Source organism: Grammomys surdaster, unplaced genomic scaffold, assembly GCF_004785775.1.
Source record: "Grammomys surdaster isolate TR1022 unplaced genomic scaffold, NIH_TR_1.0 199, whole genome shotgun sequence".
In the NCBI taxonomy this organism is placed as follows: Eukaryota; Metazoa; Chordata; class Mammalia; order Rodentia; family Muridae; genus Grammomys; species Grammomys surdaster.
In genome coordinates this window covers 1,637,145-1,656,966 of record NW_021604644.1, presented here as the reverse complement: position 1 = coordinate 1,656,966, position 19,822 = coordinate 1,637,145, and the positions used below count along the sequence as shown (strand labels likewise).

The 19,822-nt window shown below is 45.3% G+C and overlaps 1 long non-coding RNA gene across 2 annotated transcripts; it reads left to right on the top strand.

The window, feature by feature from the left end:
- The first annotated feature begins 9,341 nt into the window (after positions 1-9,341).
- On the top strand, positions 9,342-19,434 carry LOC114623612. 2 transcript variants are annotated; one of them, XR_003711792.1, is made up of 3 exons: positions 9,342-10,184; positions 12,050-12,156; positions 15,266-19,434. It is a non-coding gene; the product is annotated as an uncharacterized LOC114623612 (long non-coding RNA). The 2 variants fall into 2 exon arrangements; XR_003711791.1 differs by lacking the exon at positions 15,266-19,434 and adding an exon at positions 13,522-13,824.
- The last annotated feature ends 388 nt before the right edge of the window (positions 19,435-19,822 follow it).

The following is a 19,822-nucleotide window of genomic DNA, read 5'->3' as shown; positions in this document are numbered from 1 at the left end:
ATACTAATGACAGAAACATCAGTATGAATGGCTCACTGCCTTGTTGCCTTTGCCTGCATATAAAGTTGTTCCCTTGGGGAGATGGCTGAGTGAGTAAACTGCTCACCATGGACGTACTAGGGTCTAAGTTCCTGTCCCTGACATCCACATAAAAAGCAGGGCTTGGTGGCAGACATCTGTAGCCCCAGTGTTGGTGGGACCACATAGACAAGTGGATCCTGAAGGGGTCCTACCCAGCCAGTCTGGCAGAAAGGATGATCTCTAGGTCTAGTAAGAACTTGTTTCAAAAAAAAATAATAATCATAAGAGAATTGTAGAGGAAGACCCAGGATATTGATTCAGTCCTTCACATGTATACCTGGGGGTGAGTATACCCAAACACCCTTACACACACTCTCACATATATGTTTTTTAATTTCAATATTGCTGCAGATCTTTAAGAGGGCAGACAGAGTAATACTAGTATCTTTATTTTTTTCTTGTATGAGAATTTCATCCATGAATATAATGCCTTTTGATGAAATCCACTCCCTCCCCCTCCAACTCCTCCCTTATCTCCTCATATCTCCACTTTAGGAAAGAAATGAAATACAAGCAGTGTGGCTTGTCCTAATGTTACAGCTGCTGGGTTCTGGATGCTAGGACACCAGTAGATACTATCTATCATCAGCATCTGCAGAAAATGTTTGGGCCTGCATCAGCAATTTTAAAGTCTTGATTTGGGGCACTCTGGGGCATTTGGTTTCCACATGTTTTCTGGCACCTATGGAACGTAGCTAAGTGGGGCAGGAAGCCCTAACCCTGGCCCTTAACTCTGTCTCCCCAGCAGCCTGATACAGATACTCATCTTCGTGTACTTTGCTTTTACAAATGAAATCTGCAGATTTTACACTGAAGCCACAGACCAGATGGAGATGGATCATTGCGGGAGCAAGACTCAACCTCAAGGCTTCTCTTTGGGACCCTGGCGTCTGCCAGGCTTCCTACATGGGCTTTTGGATTTTGCTGGGAATTTATCTTACATCTGTCACTGCTCAAGATCAGGAGAGGTTGCCCCAAAAGTGGCCAGGGTACCTAGGTGGTAAAAGTGGCTTCTTGTTGGGGACACGGGCAGGAAGGGGGAGCAGACCAACACAGCACTGACTGGGAAGGAGTGGAAGATATGAAACCAGGGGCCAGCATGCAGTTTGTATCCAGAGGTTTCAGTATCAACATGGCCAGCTAAACGACCCAGGAAGAGTTACTGGGTCTCTGTGTAGGCGGGCTCAGTGTGCCCACCTGAGACTTGGGTGCAGGAAGGACCACCACAAGCACCATTGAAGGGGTTCAGGTGTCCATAGCACCTTTCAATGCTTGACCACTGAAAGCGATCTAGGTTGATTTCCCTCTTCCTATAAGTGACTCATGTGCTAGAAAGCAGGAAATGCTCCATCAAAACAACCAGATCTCTGCTACCCTTGGGTGATCTGATCAAACAAACTTTTACTAGGTGCCTGGGTCTGTGAATGGTGAGCCAATTTGCTTATTTTCTTCTAACCTTGTTAGCTATGGTTTCCATGAAAACACACATTACACAGAGGGAGGGAGCGAGGGAGGGAGGGAGGGGGAGGGAGGGAGGGAGGGAGAGAGAGAGAGCAACATAGTGCAAAATCCTAGGCAGTTAGAGCTCGGCAGACTGACCCAGGTTCAACATGGAAACATGGAGACAGCCGGCTGAGCTCCCATGGAGCTCCCAGAGGCTGGAGCTTGTGCCCAGCCTCCGGCAGGCACTGACAGCCGATTATAGACCGATGGAGATCATGGCCACACTGGCCCCTGTGTTCCATGAGGACCACAACCTGGGTGTTCCCTGAAGGGATAGGGCAACACAGCCTGCCAAAGACTTCAGTGTGATTTCCTTTGAGGAAAAGAAAGGAAGGAAATTGGAGAACGGAAGAAAGAAGAAAGGAAAGGAAAGTGATGGGGAGAAGGAGGGAAGAAAGAGAGAAAGGAGAGAGACCCGGGACAAGTGTGAAATCGGAATAACAGACTGGGGCTGGTGAGACGCATGTGAACAGAGTCTGACGTGGGCAACCCCTACAAATAGACCTTCTGTTAAAAATAGCCTTTGTCTAAATGTGGAAAGGGTGTAAATATAGTAGCGGTTTCGCCTTACTACGGAGCCGCCCCAGCTCCAAGTAACAGAGGCTTATTATAGGATGTGTGCGTCAGCAGCGAGGGGAGGGCAGGGCAAGGAAGGGAGGGCAGGGAGTGAGGGGGCAGCAGGCTCGGCTGGCTGGGGTACAGTACCTGCGGCAGGCCTGGGTTAGCCCGCCAGCACTATGGTTCTGGTGCAGGGACCCCATGGGCCCATACTTCTGAAATGTTCACTCAGTGTCTGTGGGGCAGAAAACCAGTCCAAGTGGGGAAGGCAGGCAGGCAGCAAAGACAGGCTAGGCTGAAAGACTCCAGTCATGATTGTCTTGGACACCCTGCTTACTTTTATGCCTGATTCATCAGGCTGTGTCCACCAGACAGCAGGCCATTGCTCCTGGACATGGAAGGCTGCAAATCTTCTCAGGACACCCCTCTCTCCCCACACCAGCCTTTAGATATCAGCCTGTAGACAAGCCAGATTCTTTTGCCTTAAGTGCAAAATGCCTAAAGCCTATGGGAAGCCACTCCTGTTCAGAATTTCATCCAAGTCTTATTAAAAAGTTTGAAGTTTCAGCTGGGCATGGTGGTACATGCCTGAAATCTCAGCACTTGGGTGGTAGAGAAAGGAGGATCTGGAGTTCAAGTTCTGCCTCAGCTATGTAGTGAGTTTGAGGCCAGCCTAGTGAAACAAAACAAAACAGTGCCATCCAGAGTTTGGTGGGTAAGGGAGCTTGCCATGCAAGCCTGGTGACCTGAGTTTGATTCCCAGAACCCATGTAAATGTGGAAAGAGAGAACCAATGCCACAAAGTTCTCCTCTGATCCTCAATTATGTACCATGACATGTGCAATCCCATACATAACACACACACACACATACACACACACACACACACACACACACGCACACCAGAAGCAAAAAGCCTGAGGTTTAGCTTAGCATCCCAGGTCCCAGTCTCTGTGCAGGACATGATGCAGAGCTCCTGACTTTGACAGCTAGAGCTTCTGAGCTGGGACCAGCACTGTGGTTCAAGGTGCTTACCACCAAAGCCTGACTACTTGAGTTCTGTCCCAGGAATCAAAGTGGGCAAAAGAGAAGTGTCTTCTGAAAGTTGCCCTCTGACCTTGATATACACCATAGTGTGCATGTTTACACACACACAGGTGCACACACACACACACACACACACTATTTTGAAGAGAGATTAAATTGTTCAGTGAGGTTCCTTGCTCTCTCATATCTTGACACTCAGTCAAGGGCTGATTGCCTGTATGGGAGGCAGGAGCTGCCCCTGGTTGTCTCCTCTCTAACCTCCAAAGACCCTATTGTCAGCGGGATTTCTCATCCCTTATCCAGTGCTATCTCTTCTTCCTATGTAGTGTATGCTCATGCATACATCATACCGGTAAACATGTTGTTTAATACATAACACACACACACACACGCACGCACGCACACACACGCACGCACACACACACGCACACACACACACACACGCACACACACACACACACACGCACACACACACATACACACACACACGCACGCACACATGCACGTGCACTGTGCAGGCATGTTCACTTTCCACTCCAGTCACTGCCTCCAGCCCTGGATTTGCCCCACCCTGACTTTGTTTCCATTGAATCTTTTTATTTGCCCTCCTCTTTCCTGTGGCTCATCCTTGGCCTTCGCCTTATCCATGGGATCTACGGCAAAACCTGTCTCTTTCAGATGTCTTTTGGTGGGTCCTCCCCTAGACATGACTGGGGCTTCGCTTGGGTGCTGTCCCCTTAAACCAGCCTGGTAGGTACAACGATTTCACTCTGGCCTGGTCCTGATGGCAGGTCCCTCCATTATGTCCCATCTACACTCTCACCCATTTTACTATAGTAGAGCCTTGGAGACTGGCCAGATGGCAGCTCCCTGCACTCCACCTGTCACACAGGCCCCCTGAGGATGTCCTAGAAAACACTTGCCATCTCTCTACCTTAACAGCTCAAGATCTCCAGACGCTTCTGCTTTCCAGGTCCCCTGTGAGTACATGATGGTTTTCTTCCCCTAAATTCTTAAAAAGAAGAAAAGATCCTGAATGGCAGTCTGCACTGGCAGAAGTTGGCCTCTTCATTGTGAAGCGAGGAAGGAGACTGCAAAAAGGAAATGGGAAGACAGCAGATATACAGATAACCACGCTGGTGCTTGTCCAGGTAAGTCTACCTGCCCTGGCCCCGAGTGGCCCTGTCCTGAGCTTGGCTGGTCCCGAAAAGCAGGCTGTGGGGCAGATGGTATCTTCTGTGTAGAGAAGCAGAGCATAGTGGGGGGTGTGGGGCTTAGGTGCCCAGAGCTCAGTTCCCAACTATGTTCTGCTTCCTGTTTATGGAGTAAACTTGAGTAAGTCTCATCTCTTAGAAACTGGGCACTTCTGATCATTCTGATTAGGCCCTAAATCAAATACAGTCACATACGGCAGTTTTAGACTGTGTACCTGTGCCCGACCAAATGTGAACTGAAACAGATCTAGGTTATTCCTTCAGACTGGCTTTTCAGACTGCCAGGAAACAAGCAGAGAAAAAAGATTTACAAAACTCAAATCTAGAGGGGGAGATACACACACACTTGTGCACTCACGCACACGTACACGCATACACACACACACAAACAAAACCAAAAGCTGACCAAACCCAAAACAAAATCAACAAACAAACAAACAAACAAACAAACAAACAGTAACTATCCCCTAACCAGGACATAGCAATCTCTAGGAAGCAAAGTAAAAATTTGTCACAGGAACACAGATTCAGGGAAAGAGCAGATTGTCATTAGCTTGTACTAGAAGAATTGCAGAGTCCCTGAAGTTTGAGCCACAGCATGCTATGTTAGAAATGGTTACAGCAAGGATCCAGCAAGGTTTTCTAGATGACATATGCCATGAGATTTCCATTTGAGAATGGGGAGACTTCTGAGGGCACTGCCAGCTGCCAGTCATTAATCAACCATGAGCTTGAACCTTTTTGTGTATGCTTCTTTCCTGGAGTCTGTCTTGTGTGTACATGCATGTGCTTTTGTGCAATGAATTGTATTACGGATGAGGTAGGATTCATATTTTGAAGGAAAACACTCCTGGTTCAAACCATGGCTCTGCCTGTGTCACCCACTTTGGCATGCTGGGGAAAAAAATTGAGCTGCAAAGAAGATGATGGTACCTCTATAGTCACTAGCCAAACTATCTACCCATTAACTCAGTGACAATGGTGGCAGTCGTAACGCTCTGTGTAAAATGCTTAACATAGTGTTAATGGTATCATTATATAACATTATAACATATGCACACATGAAGAGAAATGCTATCCTCGGAGGCATATATGACATGCATGTCTCACAGGCAGATAAACATGCTTGTCTATGTACCCAAACGCAGCTCACACTCACACATACACCTTTGTTCTACAATCTCATGGAGCTGGGGAAATCTTGTTTTGTCAAGCTGGGGTTTTGAGGTCTTGCTGAGTATAAGTTCCATAGTTTTCATGGTCATGGAATTGTGGGTATGGTTTACAGGCTTCTGAAGTGGTAGCATGGGCATGTGGTCACATCCTTAAAGTGGCAGTCCATGGAAAAGATGTCAGGGTAAATAAAATAAAATGGGGACCTCAGTTGACCAAGAGCCCTAGAGGTTTGCACCCACAGTTATGTTAAAGCCACATTTCTATTAGCTGCTTTCAGCCAATCAGTGACTGAGTGGGGCAGGGATACAGAGCTAAACTTACCTCCAAGAGACAGAAAATGTGTCTAACAGACCATGCTGGTCCAGCAATCCTGACAGCCTTGTTGAACCTTTCTAGTCTGCAGAGCATCCAAGATCCATCCTTTTTTCCTTCTTTCCCACCCCAGGTCAGATTTGTGTATTGCTATGTATCTCTTGTCCTCTCTTGGCTCCTCTCAAGTCTCTCTTCACATTGGGACAGGGCTGTCCCAGGGGGACATCTCGGAATACTGTGTTTCTCTCTGTTTTAGTGTCACAAGGAAGCATTAAGCTCCAGTTCCCAGAAGGATCCCTGGATGAAATCTCTTGAGCACAAAGGAGAGAAGGATAAAGAAGGGGAGCGTTGTGTACCTCTGACCATGTGTGTTGTACTGCTAGAACCTTCTCAACCACACTTGCTGGCAGACCCAGAACATTCTGAAAAGGTGGAAGTGCAGGCTGGACAAGCTCTGAATTGCCTGAGGTCATGAGATTTGAAAGAGGCAGAGCCTGACTAGGAACCCAGGCTTTCTGATACCCTAGTTGTCTTCTCTCTGTGTCTCTCTATCTCTCTGTCTCTCTGTCTCTCTCTGTCTCTCTCTTTCTCTCTCTGTGTCTCTCTCTGTGTGTCTCTGTGTGTCTCTCTGTCTCTCTGTCTCTCTCTCTCTGTCTCTCTCTCTCTCTGTCTCTCTCTCTCTCTCTCTCTCTCTCTCTCTCTGCTTGTGCTGTCCACTGGATATCTTCTCAGTAGCTCTCACACCTATCTTATATCCATAACTTTCCTAGGACAGGATTGTGTCATTCATCAGTCTGCTTCATAGATGAGAAGCTGAGACTTGAGCTAAGTCAGCCGCCCGAGGTCTAGGCAGGAACCAACTCAGAGTCACGTTGTTTAGCTTTGCTGTGCTACCTTAACTTCTGCCAAAAATATACCCAAGTTGCTTGCTGCCATGGTCCATAATTCACGGTTCTCTTCTCTTTCTGGAAACACAAGCCTCAGAACAGTGAGGGGTCTGACTAGGCCCAGTACCCAGTGGCTGGAGCCCAGCGTGAGGCTGGGGAGAAGCCATGCTCGCCCATACTGGAAACCCAACACCAGCCTCCTTCCTTCTCGCTTGAAAGTGCTCTAGAGTTTCTGTGCTCACAATGCATCCCTTTGGAAGGCTGCCCTCCAAGGGTTGCCATGGTGACTATTTTGGTACTGCATGCTAGAAAAAGCTGAGGCACCTGCTGGTCACACCACCAAAACTTGTCTCTGAAAAATCAGCAGATGGCGTTTGTCAGAAATTCCTGCTTCTTGATTAATTTGGGAAAAAGGAGAATGTGTGGCAGTGCCAATATCCTTTAACCTGGATGGTTCATGTTGGTGTCGGGGAGAAGATGGGGTGCAGCTGTGTGGTAAACCTATTCCTCTGACATGCTGGGTCACTTAGCTTTTCCACAGAGGTGACAAAGTGTGGTGGTTTGGAGTCTGGTAAATGAAAGAAGACGAAGGCCATGGTTTTGCTTTTCTATTAAAGGGGGTTGGAATTTCAGGTTCTGCTCTGGAAAGGTTTTATGGTAGCCTGAGCCTACCTGGAGCTCACTATGTAGCCCAGGCTAGCCTTGAACTCAGCAAATCTTCTTGCCCGAGCCTCCCAAGTGCTGAGATGGGAGGCATGGGTACCAGGATTGATTCCATGAGTTCTGAAATAGACCCTCAGATTGGGTCTACTTTTTTTTTTTTAATTAGATGAGTGGTAAGCATGGCTTTTATTTAAATCTCACTTCTGTCACTACCAATTGTGTGACTAGCAATTTCCCCATCTCACCTGAACCTCCACTTCCTCATGATGGATGAGGGATGATAATCTTTATCTCACAGAAATTCAGCAGAATCTCACCAGCCCTCAGCTTAGGCATGAGAGGACTGGCCACTTTATCGGCGTTTTACACAGAGCTTTGTAGCTGGGCTTATGAAAACAAACCAATTTTGCTGTCAGCCTAAGCAGTGGTATTGTGACTGGAACAAGACAGAAAATACAACAACAACTCCTGGGTGCCTATTGTGCAGAGTGCCCCCCATGTTAGCTGCTGCCTTCTGCTTTTCTAGGAACTTGCTCCTCCACTGCTCACGTGCTGGCTGTCAGGCACCCGTCACAGTTCCAGCATCTGTTGGTTCCCAGTCTTTCCTAGGAAACTCTGACTATAGGTATTGGGCAGCTCCTGATGCGTGCACTGCGGGCCATCTAGGGGACAGACACCTACAGGAGGCGTCTGCAGACTCAGTTGTGTGGCTTTCCACTTCCACCAGTTGATTCTTTATGGAGAACAAAGATCAAACTTTCCACGAGCAGTCTGTCTCCACCATGAGCATGATAGATCAAGGTTGGCAAAATGTAGGTTCCTGTTCTCCCCTGTGTGACCAGGTGTTGTTAGCCAATTTCTTCTCACTGGGCTGGAGGGCCTAAGAACCTTCTAGAAGAAAGTGTTCAAGGCAGCTGCTACTAACTGAACAGAGCACAAGAAAGTAAATATATTTGTTATCTTAATATACAGGAAAGAAGCAAGGAATAGAAGGCAAAATAGGTAAGACTGCTTACAGTGTTGGCTTTAACTAGGTGTGTGAGCTCGGGTGACTCTTGTCCGTCTCCAAGGCTCAGTTTCTCTACGTGAAATGCACTGAATTTCAAGTATATTTTCCAAGTATATTTTTCCTAGTATATTTTTAAAATAATAAAATGTAATAAGACAATACAGAAACCAACACATTGGAATTGGACAAAACAAATAGAAGGAAAACAGGCCAAGAGATGGCACGAGAGTTGGAGACTCGCTCACCTGTACACCCAGGAACTCCCCCAAAACACCAAATCAGAAGCCTGAGTATACACTCAAAGGACCTGGTGCAGACCTGCACAGGCCACGTGCTTGCTACTTCAGTCTCTGTGAGTTTATATGAGCTTTGATCATGTTGATTTAGAGGACCTTGTTTCCTTGGTGTTCTCCATCTCTTTCTGCCTCCTCTTCCATGGGGTTCCCTGAGCACCGGGGGATTTGATGAAGACATCCCATTCAGGGCTGAGTGTTCCAAGGTCTCTGGCTCTCTGCATATTGTTTGGGTGTGGGCCTCTGTATTTGTTCTCATCTACTGCAAGAGAAAGCTTCTCTGGTGGTGGCTAAGTAAGAAACCTGCTTCCTTGGCCAGCGTCTTCTTCCACCTAGTTTTAAGTCTCAACATTCTTCCTAGCCAGCCCACTCCACCCCCCACCACCACATACACACACTCTCTCCCATCAGGTGGGCTCCCAACACTGAATGCAAGCTCTGATCTGTTCCCTTCCTGGGACTTGTCCAAGTGATCAGATTTTATCAAACATCCTGGGATGGCCCAGGGCCAAGTTAAACATGCTCAGATGGTTGGAATTACCAAATTATAGCATGTTTGTGCAGAAAGTCACCTCATAACACACTGAGCTGAAGCTTCCAGAGGAGAGGTGGAGAAACCAGAACAGGAGAGGTTGGAGAACTTTTCTCGGGGTCGTGCAGCAAGTTGTGAGTTGATCTGGTCCCTCTTTGGGAACCCAGCAGTCCTGAGAGCAGATGCTGCTGATTTTGAGAAGGGCCAAGAAGACCCTATCAAAAGGCAAGCCAGAGAAGATGCTATGTTAGCTCTGCTGGGCCCTGACAGCTGGGATCTGCTGTGAGGGTCACTGTACACAGCTTGGGAGGGCTGTCAAGGAAGGCCTGTGGAGGTCAGACACTGAACTCAGTCTGCTATGTGACCTGAAGGTGATCTTGGAACCTCCACGGTCTTCAGTCTCACCTGTAGGAAGAGGTGATTTATATGGACACTGGTTTTCACTGGCCCTCAAGCCTGACCAGGCAGCAGGAGTCACTCACAGCAGCTGCCTCCCTGGAGATTGTCATTTCATTGTTTTGCATCAGCCACAGCATCTGAAGCGTATAAAAGGCTTCACAAGTGACTCGAATCTATCATCTATCGTCAGTGCCTTTGAGTTGACCGGTGGTGTGATGGTTAACCTTGATTGTCAACTCAATGGGATCTAGAATCACCTAGGAGACAAATCTTTGGGCTGTCTGTTCAGAATTTTCTAAATGAAATTAATGGAGATACGGAAGACCCACCCTGAATGTAGTCAGCATCATTCCATGGGCTGCAGTTCAGACTGGAAAGGAGAAAGGTTGCTGTATATCTGCATGCATCCCTCTGCTTCCTGTCTGTAGAAGCAATGTGAACAACGGCCTTCAGATCCTGAGATCCTGCTGCCATGTCTTCCCTGTCACGATGGACTGTGCTCCTTTAACTGTAAGCCCAAATCAGCTTTCTTCCTTTAAGTTGCTCCTTAAGTTAGGTGTTTGGCTACAACAATCAGGAGAGTAACACAAACATCCTTCCCTCAGAATGTATGCCGTGTTCTAATCAGAGCCTGTGGCTAGTCCACTACTTGGAAAAATAGCCTTTACAGGTCTTCAGTTAAAGGTCTTGCAAGGAAGGAAGCACTCTGTATTATTGGATGGTCTCTTCATTTCAGTGTGTGTGTGTGTGTGTGTGTGTGTGTGTGTGTGTGTGTGTGTGTGTGTTAACTGACAGGAGTCAGCATGACAGTCAGAGCAGAGACCTGGAGTGATATGAACACATTTTTGAAATGCCTATAGCCATAAGAAGCTGAGAGCAGCAAGACATGGATCGTCTTCTGCAGGTGTCAGAGGTGTCACAGTACAGCCGATGTCTTGGTTTGGGATACCTGTCTTCTAGAAGTGGGATAAGACAGATTTCTGTTGTTCCTGACCCCTTAGACACATAAACTGAGCTTTTCGCCAGCCATATGCATCTATGGATGAGTTTAATTTAGAAGTGGGTGAGGAAGCCCCACATCTCTTTGCGTCCTCCAGCATCAGTGGAGGTCTGCAGCTTGGTGTTTGAAGTTTGGAGTGGCTGTTCTGTGTTTATTGACTTTGGAAGCAGGAGGGATTGTAGAAGGCCTTTATTTTTAGCTGGCTACTTTAAAAAAACTATTTAAAATTTTTATTTTTTGCAACAACACTAAAATGTTTTATTTTTTGTATACAAAAAAATAGTTACTTCAAAATATACTTTAATGGCAGAAGAGTTGATAGTAGTTTTTCTTATTTCAAGAAGTTGTACTTAGATCCATCTTAGTTTCATTTGGGTGAGTAGCCCAATTAATTTTCTCAGTGAGTTTACATTATAGAACATTCTAGAAAAAGTAAAGTTATAGACTAATAGAGATTTTAAATGACATAAGTTAGCCTTTTGCTTTCTCTTCCAAATGAAGTTCAGTTAAGCCCTTTCAGCTATCATAATTCACTGAAAAATTTCTGCAAGCATACAACAGTTAATACCATGCTTGGCTTTATTCACTGGTAATAGAAGATATTTAATGAACTGTCTTTGGCTTTTCTGAGCAGTGTTATAATAGAACAAAATAATGCCAGTCATATAGTTTTCTTCTCCTAAAATCATATGTATCTTTTGTTGTTGTTGTTGTTGTAAAAGTTACCAGCATCCAGGTGTAGTGTATATATCTGTAGTCTCAGGAGCCGGGAGGAAGAGGCAGAAAAGTCACCATAAGCATGAGGATAACTGGCCACCTCTGAGTGGCTCTTTGGTGGCCCCGAAGATTCTGGGAACCACTTAATGTTCTTTTCTCAATTGTCTTTTTGCTAAAAATGGGCTAAGATAGATTCTATTATTTATATCAAGAACTGAAGGAGCTGAAGGGATTTGCAACCCCATAAGAAAAACAATATCAACCAACCAGACCTCCAGCACTCACAGGGACTAAACCACTAACCAAAGAGTATACATGGCGAAAGCCGAGGCTCCAGATACATATGTAGCAGAGGATAGCCTTATCTAACATCAGTGGGAGGGAAGGCCCTTGGTCCTGTGGAAGCTTGACGCCCCAGCATAAGGGGGATGCTAGAGTGGTGAGGTGGGGTAGGGGAGTGGGTGGGGGAGCACCTTCATAGAGGCAAAGGAGAGGAAGGAAAGGGGGATGGGAGATCTGTGTGGGTGGTAACTAGGAAGGGGGTTATCATTTGAAGATAAGTGTAAACTAATAAAATGATTTAAAAGAAAACAGAATTCTGACTCCACCCCTTTAAAGGAAGCAAATACATTTGTATCTCCCTCTTTTTCTGTGCCAGGCTGGTCAAATTCATCACAGTTTTGAATCACTCTGCAAATTGGGTCTGAATCCCTACAAAATGGTGTTGACTGTAGGAAATTAAGAAGACAGGGCCATAGTTCTGAGGTGAGGAGGGATTAAGTCCCTGAAGTAGTTGTGGTTGCTGCCTGGGGTGGGGGCGAAAGGGGTACAGATGTTTTTCTAGCTCCTGTGGGTACATTTCTATCCATTGTACAACGTATATCTTGTTATACAGTATGTTTCTACTGAGAAAATGCATGGTCTGATATTTTGCCAGTTCATTGCCATTGAACTCACAGCCAACAGTGCTATAACTTACACCTAAACAAGATTCACCTTACATATGCATATTTTCTGCAAGGCCCATTACAGCTCCATGAAAACTTCAGCACTGTTCCTGACGGCTATTTAAACAGTGAGCTCACCAACAAAAATCCACAAAAATGTAACAGCAAAAACCAACGACCAAACCAAACCAAAACAACCAAAACAAATCATGCTATAAATAGGCCACAAGAGATATATGAGCTGTGATTAAGAAGGTGGCCTGGCCTTGATTGACCCTGGCTGGGGTTGTGTGAATTGGATTGTGTGAATTGGCTGAATTGCTCTGTCTCTGATTGCAGGTGACTGTAAATGCACCCTGGGTGTTGATTTAGGGTTTACAATAAATCTGTGTGAGCAGGTGTGTTCATAAACTCAAAATTTGTGAATTTTGAAGGTCATCTCTTTACCAATAAATATACATGGCTAACCAGGTCATATGGGGCTGGTCAGAACTGCATTTACTAGAGCATGCATGGTCAACTACAAGGTACTCTACAAATCGAGGCTGTGGTGGTAGATACATCAGTCCAGAGCTCTCTGCTCGGTCCAAGAGTGGCTTCTTTCAGTTAGTCTTGAACCAGGGCAAAGTGTTGACTGCAGAAACATACTTCAGTAGGTTTATGAGTTGCCAGGATGGGGTGGAAGGGAGGTCAGCAGGAAAGCTTGCTGGGTTCATTCTGATTCTCATCTTATCCAGGGCCCTAGATGTAAGCATACATACTGTTGAGTGGCAGTGTAGGAATCTGCATCCAGAATCTATTATGCCAGAGTTATTGGCTTAAGCCCCTAAGATATAAGACTATTTTACATAAAACTGTTTATTGAGTTTACTCTTTGACAATTTCATACACGTATTGCGTGCATTTTGGTTGTTTTAAATCTCCTTCCTACCTCTATTACCATTCCCTAAAGGTCTACTTTTCACGTTCAGGGGTTCACTGTTTTCTCACTTTTTTTTTTGTTTTTTCGAGACAGGGATTCTCTGTGTAGCCCCAGCTGTCCTGAAACTCACTCTGTAGACCAGGCTAGCCTTGAACTCAGAAATCTGCCTGCCTCTGCCTCCCAAGTGCTGGGATTAAAGGCATGTGCCACCACTGCCCAGCTGTTTTCTCACTTTTTATTTGTTTTTGTTTTTTTTTCTAGACTCACTGAGTTCAACCAGGATAATCAGTGTGACCACGGGTTTAGAATGGCCTTGACTGTAAAACCCCCAGAAGACAGCATCTCACACTCCTATGTTGTGGCTCTTACATTTTTTCTCCCTGTTTTTCCAGGATGCTTTTTGAGCCTTAGAGATGATGCTCAAGCACCATCCATTCTCTGCACCTTGAGCAGCCATGTGTCTCTGCATCCATCACCATTTGCTGCAAAGAGAGGGCCACTGGGGTGCAGGAAGCCTTAAGGGAAGATAGCATCACCCAGCAGATAGGAAAACAGAGGGGGAGTTCTGAGGGTGGAAAGTTTAAGCAGGAATGAGTCTAGGGGAGGTGGGGGAGACGGGGGAGGGAAAGTTAACTAAAACTAAGGATGTATGAAAAAAGCCATATGGAAACTTGCTACTTTGTAAGTTAATTAAAAATGTAAGTTTAAAAAAAAAAGAAGAGTTAGAAAGAAGATATTCTGCATGTCTAGATAAGGCTGCTTCTGGAAGCCAAGGATTACTAAACGAAATCCCTAGTGCTAGGTGTGAAACACCTTACCTCCTTATGAATCGTTGGTCAGAGAGGCACCAGAGGAGCCTAAAACAATACAAGCTCTTGACACTTTTCTTGATTGTCTGCTGGAACTAGTTGATAAGACCTCATTGCTAAAGATACTGGACACCTTGATTGTAAGCTGAAGAGAAACCAAGTTGTAGTTGAGCTGGAAGCTTACTTCTTGCTGGGAACGGCCCTACAGAGGCTGCTGTGGAGAGAAGACATCGGTGGTCTTACCCAGCTGGGAATAAACCCTACGATCTACAATGTCAACCTTCTAGGCAAGATGTGCCTCCTGGCACAATAATGGTGTGATTACCAACTCTTTACTTGGCTATGAGGCCCCTTCCACAGCACAGATTTCTTATCTCAGTATAAACTTAGACACAAACCCATTACTGAGGAGGTTCAGGCCTTAGATGTTGAGTTAATATTGTTTCTTAGCTAGATTGTCATGGTGCTAAGCTGCCTTATAAATATTTATGTTTATGCCCATAGATAAATGCCACTCCAAGATTTAATCAGGGATGCTAAATTTAACCACATCTTCACAGAGACAAAAATCCATCATCTCAAAAGTTCAGAGAGAACTCACAGACCCTTTGGACTATTTCTCCATCTCCTTTTCTGCCCTAGTTAGAGAAGCACTGCTTTATCGCTGTTCCTCCTTTTCTTGCTCCCATTCTGTGACTTTCCCTGGGAGACATGAACAAACGTTTATTCATCCCAGATAGGGCACTGATAGCAGACCACAAAAAGCTATTGTACTCAAGTTTATTGTATTACATACAGGAGCATGGGTGGGGTTCCTTATAGAAGCCCAGATGATTCAAATGCAGCTTCATCACTGAAATCTCATTCCAGCATAAGTGAGGACTTGAGGTAGCCACATACCTATTGCATTCTGCAGTCCTTGCAAGCAGCTCAGTCAGTGGGAATTCTTTTGCAAACACTTGACTGTTGCTGCTTATATAACCTTGGGGAAAGCGTGAATCCTGCATATTTCAGGGACCTCTTGTGAGTTGCTTTCTTCTTGGCTCCTGTAAGTTTTGTTTATTCTGAGTCTAAGGAATCTTCCTCTTGGGTGGAATGCTCCAGTTGAGAGGAAATAGCGAGGCAACACATGACAGCCTGTCCTGCTGCCTAGAATAAGATATTGTGACATCTTATTCATTCATTCTGTATCCAAGACCAAACAAGATGGCAGCTGCATGGGATGAAGACTTTTGGTGAGGTCATTGTGTAAACTGAGATTGAGATAGCACATTCAGCATCAAGGATGGAGAGATGGACCAGAGGTTGGCTAGACATGAACAAAGGGGCTGCTGAAATGGAGATACTCCAACGACTTCACTCCAGCATCACCTTCCCATCTACCACCTGAAGATTATGGAAATTTGGTCTTGATGTAAAGGTGTGAATTCTACAATGAGAAACAGGTAAGAACCTCCACAGCTACCCAACGCCCACTGTACCCCGGCTCTGTATACATGGCAGGACATGTTGAAATAAGGATGAGGCCATAGTCCCATACTTTAAGACAGTTGTGCCCATGGTTGATAGTCTGTGTTTAGAGCTTGGCTGGTAGACTTTGAAGGTCCAAATCCCTGTACTGTTTGCTTAGCCATTCTATTTTGCAGTTTCCTATGTAAACAGGGAGAAAGTCCTAGTATTTACACTATGGAATTTTGATATGAACTTAGATTAAATGGCTTAGTGCAGGCAGAGATTGTGAGCAATTCCTTCCCTGCAATAAGCACCCATTAGCTTAGTGACCCACTCTTATATGAGAGAGTTGGGGATGAAGAACGTATGTTCCCAAGGGCCTGTAAGACAGAAGCGTGAAGTGTTATTCATTTTGTGTGGATTTTGATTCATGAACTTACCTTAGCAATGGAATTTTACTTAACAGTGACTTGACTCTATTATTATTGGCAATAGTATCGCTAATAGTAGAAGGTACTAATTAAGCACATATGTCTTAGGCCCTGTGAACCATATATTAACATATTACACAATGTAATTGTGTCATAATCAATACTAACAGAAATTCCATTTTCAGATGTGGAAATTAAAGTTCAGGATGTTAAAATAACCAAAATGTCCAAAGTTACAGTAAACACACCATTGTTGGGGGGTAGACTTGGTTGTCATATGTGAAAATGCTGTTTTAGTCAGTGAGCTATGCTATCCTTAGAGAAGGCACAGCTGAATGGGGGCAGCTGACAACTCTGAAGAAGTAACTGCCAGACTTTGGGAAGGTGCTAGAAAAGGTGGCCTTGTAGCTAAGCTTTTCACAGTCTGTACTCTCCCTGGGCTCTCCTGCCTGGTAGTAGAGACTAGGTTTCACCATCATAGTTTTTCCTGCAAGACTATGGTGCTCTGGAGATCTTTGCTGATTTGCTTTGATCCGAGTGAATCACTCAGATGGTACCACTCAACTGATGCTCTCTGTAGTGTGGGTTACAAACCCTAAGGGTATGCAACTGTTTCTGAAGCTGAAGCTAGAGAGATAGTCTGCTTAGAGCCATAAGAATGCTCAACACAGGAAAGATATGTACTACAGCAAATTTGCTCACTGTGGGCTCCTCTAGTTTCTGGGTCATTTACAGCTGACTGCCTATTCTTGAATGTTCCAGAAGGCTCCTGGCTGTTCTGCTTTTCTGAGTAATAAACTGAAGTTGCAAACTAAGAAGGCAGATTGAATTTTTTGCCATGAAAACCCCACAGGTCGTTCATATATAATAGCTGGCTATGTGCCAATGTGACTCTTTCCCCACAACAACTTTGCCCTTCTGTCTCTGCTCGGATATATCCAGGGATGGGGAGAGGGCTACACCGCGCCCCATCTCTGGGAAGTTCAAATCCTCATGAATGGTCTTCTTACTAAGTGAACACTGCTTCACTAGACTCCCATTTGAGCTGCCTCCCTGACCCAAGCCAGGACGGTCCCATCACTCCCTCTACCATAAAAATCCCCCTTGCAAATGGATATCAACCTCTGCCACTGTCACAGATCCTGAGTTGTCAGTGACTCCTGTTCAACATAAGTGGCTGAGAACACCAGGGCACTAACTGAGCGTGACATCAAAATATGATTTCAATAAGCCTGAGTAGCACACTGTAAAATAACAATCTTGTTCCTGTAGCCACAACCTACTTTTGACATATTTCTATCTGAAAGGGCTAATACCCATTCAGAATTGTCAGTCTCAGGGTTCTAGAACCAAACAGTGGGAAATTGCCAAGAGTCGGGAAAAGGGAGAGGACTACAGAGCAGAGAGGACAGATGAGCCTCTGATCCTTCCATAAGGCTCTGCATGGACAGATTGGAGGCATGAGATAAGGTCCAGACCAAAGATAATGGTCAGATGTAAGAGACCCTGGCAAAGGATGCTGGCCTTGGATTGGCGGTGGGAAACTTTGCTTTTAATATGGACTGAATTGTGAACTCTTCATTTATATATCGAAGCTATAACAGTTACTTTTAGTGCCTTAGAGATACAGAGTCAAGGAACTAAAATTAAATGAAGGGCTAAGGTGGAGATTTGATGCAAAAGAGGTAATGTCCTTATAAGCAGAGTCACAAGATCTTCTTCTTCTCTTCCTTCGTCTGTCTGTCTCTGTCTGTCTGTCCACCCGTCTGAGTCATACATAGAAACTGTCCATCCACTGACCAGAAAGAGGGTCTTTATAGCTTCCAGGACTGTGTGGAGACACATTTGGCTTGTGTCAGCTCTCAGGTCTCTGGCCTCTCATTACAGCAGTTCAGGCTGACAAACATGTACAGAGCACTGGTCCAGGTACCATAGCAACCGCTGCCAGGCTCACACATATAGTCAGGACAGGTGGCATGGAGCCTGGGTATGCTTGCCGACACCCAGCCCTGCTTCCTCCTCTGTAGGTCATGTGGAGATGAAATGCCAGCGGGTACATCTGAAGTCAATGACAATCTCTTTACATTTTTACTGAGGTCTCTCCTGTGCAGGACAAGCCTGTCCCTCTCTCACAACTGCTCCCACCGTAGTGGCTGCACTGTCTACTTAAGGGTCTGTCTTTCCTACTTCTCTTATTCCTAACCTGTAAGCCAAACTACCTGAATGGGCTAACAAGGAAAACCAATGTTGAGCTCACTGCTATCGTTTTGGTTTTTTGTTTTTGTTTTTTGTTTAGATTTATTTTTATCTTATGTGCATGGGTGTTTTGTTTCAAAGGCACCCAAACTGCCTGTTCACGTAAGAGATGCTCCTACAGCACCTTAACTAGTGAGTGCCTGGCCCTCCACCCCACTGAAGGAACCTGCAAACTAAAGGGAGTCCCCTTCTTCATTTACCTCCTCATACCTAACCCATCCCTAGCACTGTATATAGCCCTGGTATCAATGCCTAAAGTACAGGGTGATTCACCTACCAAGGCTTTGGAAAAGTTAATTTTGGAAAGAAACTCAATACGAACTATCTTCTTGTACCTAGAAACTAATATTCCCTTCTAAGGTAAATCATCAGTCATCTGCATTGTTTTAGGGCCCGGGGCACCGGCTCTGCGATTCACACTGCTGTGCTTCCTGGGATGGGAGAGGGCAAGACAAACACAGCAACACTTTTCATTTAGAGCAGAGTGTGCTTCCGGGATGGTGCCAGGCTGCTGCAGAGCTGGGTGAGGCAGAGCCCAGAAGGCTCCCTGAAAGGTGGGATTTGAGAGTCCTTCTTAGATGATCAGATCTGGAAGTAAGAGAAACAGGAAAAGAAAGATACGGCACCTAGGGATGTTAGGTTCCAGAGAGGGATTTTTCTCAAGACTCTTGGAAAGAGCTATGAATGCCAAGTTCAGGAAGTTGGAGGGTCTTTTAATAGTTTCAGGAGAAGGGTGTGTGAGCTATAGACTGGGAGGGAAGAAAGTGATGTCAGATGGCTGGGGGTTTGTAACCACTGGCAAAATAATGGGCTGGACCAGGCAGGGCAGAGAAGAGGGTCAGGAAGAACAGTTGAAGATTAGACTATGACTCTCCATGACATGGTGGCAGCTACATAAGTCCTTGCGTGGATGTGGACAAGAGTTCTGACTGTGAGATGAGAGTGTTTCCTCTCAATGGCTTCTGGTTCCTCTGTCGGACAGTAGCCATTGCTGAGGGTGGGGGCAGGGCTAATGCTGGAGTAGAGATGAGGACAAAGGATACAGGCCCAGCTGCAATCCTCAAGCTTGTAAATGTGGAGAAGCTGCATTTCTCAGCCTCTCATCACTAGGACAAAATACCTGGCGTAGTTAACTAATAAAAAATAAAGGAGCCAGGGCCAACCATAAATAAGATGAATAACAATTGACATCCAGGGAAGAGAAATCTCCCTGAGAATTCCCTTCTTTTTCCTTTCCAGGTAAAAATGAATCACCTGTGATGTCTGCTGTTAGAAGTTCTAATCCTGATGCTGGCCTCCGAACTTATACTACTCAGACAAGGACACCAAACACTAGAGATTGACATCACTAATCTGAAGAAATCCCTCGTTTTGCTGTCTGAAGAGACCTCCAAAAATTTCAAAGGACTTTATTGGACTTGATTTACTCTTTTACAATAGAAGAGACTGTGTACAGCTCTTGACTGTGTACAGCCCTTAAAGAAGAATGTTGCCTTTACATAGACAAGACAGGAATGGTTAAAGAGAGCATGAAAAAGGTCAGAGAAGGCCCTGAAAAGAGAGAGAGAGAGAGAGAGAGAGAGAGAGAGAGAGAGAGAGAGAGAGAGAGAAAGA